This window comes from Mobula birostris, chromosome 9 (assembly GCF_030028105.1).
Source record: "Mobula birostris isolate sMobBir1 chromosome 9, sMobBir1.hap1, whole genome shotgun sequence".
Lineage (NCBI taxonomy): Eukaryota > Metazoa > Chordata > Chondrichthyes > Myliobatiformes > Myliobatidae > Mobula > Mobula birostris.
Window position 1 is genome coordinate 147,526,613 of NC_092378.1, and position 11,489 is coordinate 147,538,101.

At 46.6% G+C, this 11,489-nt stretch overlaps 1 pseudogene; it reads right to left on the reverse strand.

The window, feature by feature from the left end:
* Positions 1-9,388, reverse strand: part of LOC140203175 (cytochrome P450 2K1-like) — a 210,827-nt pseudogene extending 201,439 nt beyond the window's left edge.
* Between the last annotated feature and the right edge of the window lie 2,101 nt (positions 9,389-11,489).

The following is an 11,489-nucleotide window of genomic DNA, read 5'->3' on the forward strand; positions in this document are numbered from 1 at the left end:
ATAGATTCACCACCCTCTGACTAAAAACATTTCTTCGCATTTCTGTTCTGAATGGGCGCCCTTCAATCCTTAAGTCATGCCCTCTCGTACTAGAGTCCCCCATCATGGGAAACAACTTTGCCACATCCACTCTGTCCATGGCTTTCAACATTTGAAATGTTGCTATGAGGTCTCCCCTCATTCTTCTAAACTCCAAGGAATACAGTCTTAGCGCGGACAAACGTTCCTCATATGTTAACCCTCTCATTCCCGGAATCACGCTAGTGAATCTTCTTTGTACCCTCTCCAACTTCAGCACAGCCTTTCTTAAATAAGGAGACCAAAACTGCCCACAGTACTCCAAGTGAGGTCTCACCAGTGCCTTATAGAGCCTCAACATCACATCCCTGCTCCTATACTCTATTCCTCTGGAAATGAATGCCAACATTACATTCGCGTTCTTCACTACTGACTCAACCTGGAGGTTAACCTTCAGGGTATCCTGTACGAGGACTCCCAAGTCCTGTTGCATCTCCGAACTTTGAATTCTTGCCCCATTTAAATAATAGTCTGCCCGTTTATTATTTCTGCCAAACTGCATAACCATACATTTTCCAACATTGTACTTCTTTTGCCACTTCTCTGCCCATTCTTCCAATCTATCCAAGTCTCTCTGCAGACTCTCCGTTTCTTCAGCACTACTGGCCCCTCCACCTATCTTCGTATCGTCAGCAAACTTAGTCACAAAGCCATCTATTCCATAATCCAAATCGTTGATGTACAATGTGAAAAGAAGCAGCCACGATACGGACCCCTGTGGAACACCACTGGTAACTGGCAGCCAAACAGAATAGGATCCCTTTATTCCCACTCTCTGTTTCCTGCCAATCAGCCAACACTCTATCCATGTATGTAACTTCCCCGTAATTCCATGGGCTCTTATCTTGTTAAGTAGCCTCATGTGTGGCACCTTGACAAAGACCTTCTGAAAATCCAAATATGCAACATCCTCTGCATCTCCCTTGTCTAACCTACCGGTAATTTCCTCAAAAATTTGTAATAGGTTCGTCATGCAGGAATTTTCTTTAAGGAATCCATGCTGAGTTGTGCCTATCTTGTCATATGCCTCCAGGTACTCTGTAACCTCATCCTTGACAATCGACTCCAACAATTTCCCAACGACCGATGTCAAGCTAACAGATTTATAATTTCCTTTTTGCTTCCTTGCCCCCTTCTTAAATAGCGGAGTAACATTTGCAATCTTCCAGTTCCCCGGAACGATGCCAGAATCTATCAACTTTTGAAAGATCATCGCTAATGCCTCCGCAATCTCCACAGCTACTTCCTTCAGAACATGCGGGTGCATTCCATCTGGTCAGGGAGATTTATCTACCTTTAGACTATTCAGCTTTCTGAGTACTTTCTCTGTCATAATTGTGACCGCACACACTTCTCTTCCCTGCCACCCTTGAGTGTCTGCTATACTGCTGATGTCTTCCTCAGTGAAGACTGATTCAAAATACTCGTTCAGTTCATCTGCCATCTCCTTATCTCCCATTACAACTTCTCCAGCATCATTTTCTATCGGTCCTATATCTACTCTCACTGGTCTTTTACTCTTTATATACTTGAAAAACCTTTTAGTATCCTCTTTGATATTATTTGCTACCTTCCTTTCATAGTTAATCTTTTCCCTCTTAATGACCTTCTTGGTTTCCTTTTGTAAGGTTTTAAAAACTTCCCAATCCTTTGTCTTCCCACTAATTTTTGCTTCCTTGTATGCCCTCTCCTTTGCTTTAACTTTGGCTTTGACTTCTCTTGTCAACCACGGTTGCATCCTTTATCCACTCGAAAATTTCTTCTTTTTTTGGAACATACCTGTCTTGTACCTTCCTCACTTCTCGCATAAACTCCAACCACTGCTGCTGTGCCGTCTTTCCCGCCAGTGTGCCTTTCCAGTCGACTTTGACCAGTTCCTCTCTCATGCCACTGTAATTTCCTTTACTCCACTGAAATACCCACACATCAGATTTCGGCTTCTCTTTTTCAAATTTCACGGTGAACTCAATCATATTATGATCACTGCCTCTTAAGGGTTCCTTCACCTCAATCTCTCTAATCACCTCAGGTTCATTACACAATACACAATCCAGTACAGCCGATCCCCTAGTGGGCTCAACAACAAGCTGTTCTAAAAAGCCATCTCGCAGACATTCTACAAATTCTCTCTCTTGAGATACAGTGCCGACCTGATTTTTCCTAATCCACTCGCATGTTAAAATCCCCCACAATTATCATAACACTGCCCTTCTGACAAGCCTTTTCTATTTCCTGTTGTAATTTGTAGTCCACATCCCTGCAGCTGTTTGGAGGCCTATAAATAACCACCATCAGGGTCCTTTTACCCCTGCAATTTCTTAGCTCAACCCATAAAGATTCTGCACCTTCCGATTGTTTATCACCTCTTTCTAATGATTTAATATCACTTCTTACCAACGAAGCCACGCCTCCCCCCTGCCTACCTTCCTATCCTTCCGATACACCGTGTACCCTTGGACATTCAGCTCCCAGAGACATGCATCCTTTAGCCAGGTCTCAGTGATGGCCACAATATTATACCTGCCAATCTACAGCTGTACGACAAGATCATCCACCTTATTCCTTATGCTGTGTGCATTTAAGTATAACACCTTAAGACCAGTATTTGGTACTTCTCGATTTGATTTCACTGCAACTTTATTGCACTGCAACTCATTCCAATGGCTACAAATTAGCCCCATCACCTGCCTGTCTTTCCTGACATCTTTACTGCTCACTATCTTAGATTTATTTCTGTTTTCCCCTTCCTCTGCTCTGTCATTCCGGTTCCCATCCCCCTGCCAAATTAGTTTAAACCCTCCCTAACAGCACTATTAAACTTTCCCGCCAGGATATTGGTCCCCTTTGGGTTCAGGTGCAACCTGACCTTTTTGAACAGGTCATACTTCCCCCAGAAGAGATCCCAATTATCCAAGAATCTGAAGCCCTGCCCCCTGCACTAGTCTCTCAGCCACGCATTCATCTGCCTGACCCTACTATTCTTGCCCTCGCTAGCACGTGGCACAGGTAGCAATCCCGAGATTACTACCCAGGAGGTCCTGCTTCTCAGCTTCCTTCCTAACTCCTGGAAATCTCTCTTCAGGACCTCTTCCTTTGTCCTATCTATGTCATTGGTACCAACATGTACCAAGACAACTGGCTTCTCACCCTCCCCCTTCAGAATATTCAGGATCCGATCTGAGACATCCCGTACCCTGGCACCTGGGAGGCAACCCACAATGCGGGTATCTCTATCAGGCTCATAGAATCTTCTGTCCGATTTCCTGACTATGGAATCCTCTACAACTACCGCATTTCTCTTCTCCCTCCTTCTCTCCTGCACAACAGCGCCAGAGACCCGATCACTGTGGGCGTCCCCTATCAGGTCATCCTCCTCAACAGCATCCAGAACAAGATATTTGTTGCTGAGGGGGACAGCCACAGGTGTGCTCTCCACTATCCGGGCATTTCCCTTCCCTCTCTTGACAGTGACCCAGTTTTCTGACCCCTGTAGCCTCGGGATGACTACCTCCCTGTAGCTCCTGTCTATCACCTCTTCACTTGCCCTGATGAGCAGTAGGTCATCAAGCTGCAGCTCCAGATCCCTAACATGGTCTCTGAGGAGCTGCATCTCGGTGCATCTGGCGCAGATGTGGCCATCAGGGAGGCTGGAGGTCTCCCAGGATTCCCACATCTGACACCCTGACCAAAGCACTAACCCTGCAGGCATGCTATCTAATTCTACAGGAATGAAACAGGAAAAATACGTCTACTCATCCACTTACCTCGCTAAACAGATGAACTTTTTAAACCGTTAGCTCGTACCGTTAGCTCTGACAGCCCTGCTGTTCCCATCTGTCCGGGCCGACTTGCGAAGGGGCGGGGGGTGGGGGGAAAAAAAGAGTTGGTGCTTCGCTCTCGCCTCTTCCCATTTACCGCCGAAGCCCATTGAAGCCAAAGCCCTACACCCTGCTCCCACTCACTCCGCTGCCCGCTGTATAGGGTGGTCTCCTTTTTAAACTCTCCGCACTGTCCTGTTGATGTCACGCGCCTACGCAGTCTCGTCCTTCTTGCACTCGAAGAAGTTTTAAAAAAAAACTGCCTTCCTTCAGAATTCAGCTCCCACGACGCTCTGTAGTCCTGATCCAAAAGACAGCCGTTGGTAGCAACCTGCCTTTTTAAACTCTCTGCGCTGTTTCTTGGCATACAGACCACACACTCTGCAAACCTTACCGACCTCCTTCAGAGATGAAAAAGCAGCAGATTGTTTAATGGACCTAAAAAGACGCCATCAAAATGTAAATCACAGGTTCCAATTGCACTTAGCTTTATAAAATAATCCTATTTAATAGAAGAAGTAAAAGAAATAGTTTTGTGAACTGTCTGAAGGACAACACTATTGGTCACGTTCTATGCTGGCACCATCTTCTTGACCAGAACCAGAACCTTCATTATTTCTTTATATTTCAATTGCGAGGAGTGAGTACATTATGAACGGCAAGACCCTTATTGCTATTGATGAGAAGAGAGATCTTGGGGTGCAAGTTCATTGCTCCCTGAAAGTGGCGACATAGGTCTACAGGATGATTGAGATGGCAGATGGCATGCTTGCCTTTATAAGTCGAGGCATTGAGTTCAAAGTTCTGGAAGTTACTTTGCAGCATTATAAAACTCTAGTTAGGCTGTATTGCATTCATTTCTGCTTGCCCCATTATTGGAAGGATGTTGAGGCTTTGGAGAGGGTGCAGACGAGGTTTACCAGAAGGTTGCCTGATTAGAGAGCATGTGCTATCATTATCATAATGGGGGGCACTGGTGGTGGACCCAAATGCAAGACACAGACACTGAAGAACAAGGAACACGACTAGGATGCTGAACCTGGGCTAGGACATGGACAAGAAACAGGGAACCCAGATAAGGAACTATGAACTAGGAGCCTGGGCTTGGACTCCGAGCCAGAGACTGAACAATGACCTAGAACCTGGATCTTGCCTCGGGCTCGGACCCCAGAACGTGGCAAGGACATGACATGGCTACAAGGCTGGACGTGGCTGGGTCCCTCAAGGCTTGGCTTCTTCGAGGCTTGGGTATGGACGCCGAGCCAGAGACTGGGCAAGGACCCAGAACCTGAGACTTGTCTCGGGCTCGGATGCCAGAACTAGGCGAGGTCAAGACGTGGCTATAGGGCAAGGAGTGTCAACAGGGCTGGAAGTGAGACTCCTGAACAGGACAAAGGAACCCCAGCTCCGGGCTGGGCAAGGTACTCCTGCGCTAGGCGTGACACATGGACAAGACGAGAACACAAAGTCATGGCTTGGACAGGACAAGCTTCTTGGATCGTGGCTAGGACTGGACAAGAACCCGAAACCTTGACTTGGTCGAGGGAGAGACAGGAATGCAGAGCCTTGGTCAAGGAGAGACAGGAACATGGAACACAAAGCCGGGACCCCTCCTTGGAAACAAGATGTAGGGCCGGGACTCATACACAGAACAAAGACCCAGGACCCCTGATTGGGTACAGGATGCAGGGCTGGGACTCATTACACAGAATGCAGAATAGGACTAGACAGTTCACAACACAAGGTAGCGGCAGATGGCCGGACCTACCTAGTGAAGGCGTGAACACAGACGGTTCCCAAAACTAGGTAGCGGGAAATGTCCAGACCTACCCCGCGACGACGTGGATACAGATGGTTCCCAACACTAGGTAGCGGCAAACTGCCAGACCTACCTAGTGAAGGCGTGGACACAGATACAGTTCAAAACAACGAGGAAATCTGCAGATGCTGGAATTTCAAGCCACACATAAAAATGCTGGTGAACGCAGCAGGCCAGACAGCATCTATAGGAAGAGGTACAGGAATGATGAAGGGTCTCGGCCGATACGTCGTGTTTGCGAGGAGAGTTATATAATACTTTCGCAACCTCCAAAACAACTACCACTTGGAAATCCCCCTCCAAGTCACTCACCTTCCTGACTTGGAAGCATATCACCGTCCCATCATTGTCGCTGGGTCAAGATCATGCAATTCTCATCCTAACAGCACTCTGGGTGTACCTGCACCTCAGGGACTGCAGCGCGTCAAGAAGGCAGCTCAGCGCCACCTTCTCAAGGGTAACTAGGGATGGGCAATGAATGCTGTCTTAGCTGGCGATGTCCACATCCCAAATATTAATAATTTTTAAAAAAACTCTTGTTGCAGATACTACCTGTTCTAGATAAAGCTAGTCAGTGTTTCGACAACAGGGGGTCTTCTTCAAGTTTTTTTTCTGTAATACGTGAATATTTACAAGAAAAAACTGTGCAACCATGTCTGTGTCTTGCATTTGGGTCCACCACCAGCGCCCCCTATTATGACAGAACAATGCAGCCACCAGAGGCTGAATCCTGAAGCTATTTATGCAGCCAGCACAAACGAGAATCGGCTGCCTCAACAGAAACTGGAGAAAACCTGGAATAAGGAACATGGACCGGACCGTGAACTGGAATGCAGATTTCACGGACCGGACCATGACTATCATGAGTGGTAGGACAGATTTGGGTTGCTTTCTCTGTTGAGCCAGAGGCTGCAGGGAGACATGATAGTGCTTTATAATCAAAGACACAGAGAGAGTGGACAGACAATATCATTCTCTTCAGGTTGAAAGCTCTAATACCAGATGACATGCATTTAAGGTGAAGTAGGCTAATTTCGAAGAAGTGAGAGGCAAAATTTTTACACAGGGAGCAGTGGATACCTGTAATGGTCTGTCTGGGGTGATGATGGAAGTAGATACTTTAGGGACTTTTAAGAGACGTTAAGATAGGCACATGAATGTGAGAAAAATTGAGGGACATGGACATTGTATGGGGAGAAGAGCTTAGGTTGATTAGCTATTGGTCACTTGGCAGGCCGCAGGGCCTGCTCCCGTGCTGTAATGTTTTATATTCCATGTTCCATAACCGCTCTGGTCATCCAAACTCACATTACCGTACTTTGACATCCTGCAGTGTGCGCATCAGCTGGTCTTTAAACAACTTCCACATGTTAGTGGTGGACTCTCTCTATGGCGGCTGCTCTCAGTTTACACTCCCTGGCTCCATTCTATTAATATCTGAATTTGCGTATGTTTTATATAAACCCCTTTAATACAAATTGCATTCTGCAATACAACAACAACATGTAGACAGTAATAGTGACTAACACATTCACAAACACCAACTAAATTTAAATGCTCCAATCGCTGTCAACAAAGGTTTTTCACCCATGCGATGCCCAAAAGGTTCCGGAACATCTCTGTGGTACCCATGGACACCGCAGGTTTCCTCGCCGGGCTGTTCGCCCAGGCAGAACCATTCGCTGTCCGATTCCAAGAGCCAAGGTTTGCTGTCGCTGTTAAGATCAGGAGCAAGTTTCCTGCTTGGCGAAGGGAGTGCGGGGAAAGATGCATGAGCCTGCGTCACAGTTCACCTTCACTTTCTGATCTGTGGGTTACTCCCCTGGACACACGTGTTGCTGAAAGTTCAACCTGATGCCAGACGCCCTTTCGTCTGTCAGCACATCGAGATGTCCGCAGGGGAATTTTACCGACTGGCACATTCCTGCCTGCGGGAGTACGTGCTGAAGGATGCTAGGCGCGACTACCGCAAAAGCTCGGTAGGGAAGAGCTACAAGTATAGCTCTAAGTTGAAAGTATATATATCACCATTTACAACCCTGAGATTTGCTTTCTTTCGGACACAGTAAATCCAAGAACTATAACATCGAATCAGAAGGACCATGCCCGACTGGGCAAACAGGCGTTGTGCAAACGGCAGCACACTTTACAAATACAAAAGACAAAGTAATAAAATGTACACACACATAACTAGCTAACACACCGAGAAATTTAAAGTTGCTGACCCCCTCCACCTCTGATCCCCCGATAAGAACTGGTTCGTGGATCTCTGGTTTCCTCCTCCTGAAGTCAGTAATCTGCTCTTCGAACTTGCTGAGATTGCTGTTGAGGTCACACTTGGCCAGATTTTCAATCTCCCAGATATATGCAGATTCATCACCACCTCAGATTCAGCTAACAACAGCGGTGTCGTCAGCGAATTTAAGTATGGCATTGGAGCTGTGCTTAGCCTCGCAACCATAAATATAAAGCGGGGTTAAGCAGAAAACCTTTTGGTTAACCTCTGCTATGCTGTTGGATATTGTGGAGGAGATGTCGCTGCCAATCCGAATTGTCTGGGGTTTCCAAGGGAGGAAATAAAGACTCCAATTGACCGAGGGTTCTTCCGCTGCTAGATAGAGAGTGGCCGGAGAAAGCCACCCAATTATTGTGGAAGCATACCATTCCCGGAGGTGGGGGGCACATAAATAACAGCAATACTGATATTCTAAAATGTATTTTGAAAAACTTAACGCATTGACTAAGATGTTGCACGGTTTTTTTTCTTGTAAATATTCATCTATTACAGAAAAATTACTAAGAGAAGACCTCCTATTGTCGAAACACTGATTAGCTTTATCTAGAACAGGTAGTATCTGCAACAAGAGTTTTTTTTTAAATTATTAATATTTGGGATGTGGACATCGCCAGCTAAGACAGCATTCATTGCCCATCCCTAGTTGCCATTGAGAAGGTGGCGCTGAGCTGCCTTCTTGACGCGCTGCAGTCCCTGAGGTGTAGGTACACCCACAGTGCTATTGGGATGGAAATTGCATGATTTTGACCCAGCGACAATGATGGGACGGCGATATGCTTCCAAGTCAGGAAGGTGAGTGACTTGGAGGGGAATTTCCAAGTGGGAATTGTTTTGGATGTTGCGAAATTATTATGTAACTTTCCTCGCAAACACGAGGAAATCTGCAGATGCTGGAATTTCAAGCAACACACATAAAAACTGCTGGTGAACGCAGCATCTATAGGAGTAGGTACAGTCGATGTATCGGGCCGAGACCCTTCGTCAGTCCTGTAAATCTTTCTATAGATGCTGCCTGCTCTGCTGCGTTCACCAGCAGTTTTTTACGTGTGTTGCGTGTAACTTTCCTGCCGTGTTTCCCGGAATACTGAATTGAATTGCTAACGACACTCCCAGGCACTCGGTAGGACCGGCACACAGTGTCCAGTCTTTGCTGGTCTCGATCGCGGCTCCTCTTACCTCCATGAGAATTAGGTGGCACTTCTTTGGATCCAGGAGGTGTAGGTTCCCGATGATCGGAAGAGGAGTGGGTCCTGGGGGGAAGTTGACCTCTACTTGAGATTTTGACCCATTGCGAAAATAAGCGATAATCAACACGGTAAGAACGCAGAGGAGTACCAAAGTCACAGTATCCAGTGAGAAAACACCGGCGAACGACATCGCCCGGCACCTTTTGATTTACGACTTCGTCCAGCAATCAGGACCAGGATTCCATGGCAAAAACTGAGCGAACTCGAACGCACTGTAATGCCTAGTTCTGCAACCGGAGAGACGTTAACCCGCATGCGGGAGGCGCGGCTACGGTCGTTGCTATAGCAACAACCGTAGCCACTCCTCCCAGATGCGCATTGAATAATAAGCGCACCAGAGCAAATAACATTGTGGTCCTACAGCGAAGGAGGTGACAATCCACATTTCACTCGCGTGAAACAATGTTTTGGAAACGCGCCCCAAAGGTGCTGGTATCCACGACAAAGTTAACGTTTCAGGTTAGAAAGTTATTGACGTCAAAGTTGTTCCATCTTTAGCGTACACCTGTGCCTATAATGTTCTGTTCGGCTTTAAGGTAGAGCAGTACACTACAGTTGCACTATGACAAATCACTGAGCGGGAGCGCGAGTAGAGAGCTGCATTGTCACTTAGGGTCGTAGTCAAGGTAAAAAAAAAAGCGGCCCTTCGCGGCAGTTTTTCCAGAGTTGGACTGTGATCAGTCACTGGGCGGGATGCATTAGAATGAGTGAATACAAGTGTATCACGCTGGGAACGGTTTCACTACCAACCTAATAGTCTTTCTGTAGAAGCAATGTTTGGGTGTGATCCAGGTGACGAGATCGACTGAGGATCGGAGAGTATGAATTTTGGGAAGAGTTGAACTCAAACTTGTTCACATTAGAGTGTTTAATTATAAAGTGCACTTCTTGTTTTTTTTTTCTTTATTAACCTTTTAGTTAAGTTAGGATTCATAAATATAATCCCTCTAATCATATGCAGTGTGCTGTCTGTTATTTCTTCGCACTGAGTTGTAACAGGGTAGAAATTCACACAAACCGGGCTTTGCGGTGGGAGAGGCGCCTCAATCTCACCGGTTTGGCCGGACCGGCGTGTGTATTGCCTTAACTCAGCGGTCCCCAACCACCGGGCCGCAGAGTATTTGCTACCGGGCCGCGAGGAAACGATATGATTTGGCGATGGGAGTCAACTGCACCTTTCCTCAGTCCCTGTCACGCAGTGTTGAGCTTGAACACACGCGAGGTCATTAACAGCGCGTCATCCATGTCAGCGCGGGAAGAAGATCAACTCCTCGAGCTTGCAAATGATGGCGGGCTGCAAAGTATGTTTGACATAACATCTCTGCCGGCATTCTAGATCAAAGTCAAGGCTGAATATCCTGAGGTAGCCAGGAAAGCACTGAAAACATTGCTTCCATTTCCAACATATCTCTGCAATGAATGCGACGAAAACCAAATAGACTGGACATAAGGAACCTCCTTCGGGTATCGCTGTCTCCCATCACCCCTCGATAGGACCGTCTTCTTGCAGGGAAACAAGCCCAGGGCTCCCACTGATTCAGCGATACTGGTGTGTTGCAATGATTTATATATTCATACGGGAAAATATTTGCTGTGCGTTTAATACCCAAACGTTACTTAAAATATTATGATGCTATTGACTGATAAGTGACTTATATAACCATATAACAATTACAGCACGGAAGTAGGCGATCTCGGCCCTTCTAGTCCGTGCCGAAAGCTACTTTCACCTAGTCCCACCGACCTGCACTCAGTCTATACCCCTCCATTCCTTTCCTGTCCATATACCTATCCAATTTTTCTTTAAATAATATCGAACCTGCTTCTACCACTTCTACTGGAAGTTCTTTCAACACTTTAAGCTCCCCGTCCTCCCCTAATGATTGACTTATCACTATATTCATGCGAGGAAAATATGCGCTGTGTGTTTCGTATTAAATTCGTTAGATAAACCGTTTTAGAAACGAAATTGAGTGTATTAGCCCCATATTACCAATATTACGGTCATGATGAACACCGCCGCCACCCCCCCCCCCGAACAAAATCGGCAAAAACGCTTTGCAGAGAATACTGAACACACATCCAAGTTGCTGGTGAACGCAGCAGGCCAGGCAGCATCTCTCGGAAGAGGTGCAGTCGACGGTTCAGGCCGAGACCCTTCGTCCTGACCTCTTCCTAAAGATGCTGCCTGGCCTGCTGCGTTCACCAGCAACTTGGATGTGTGTTCATTG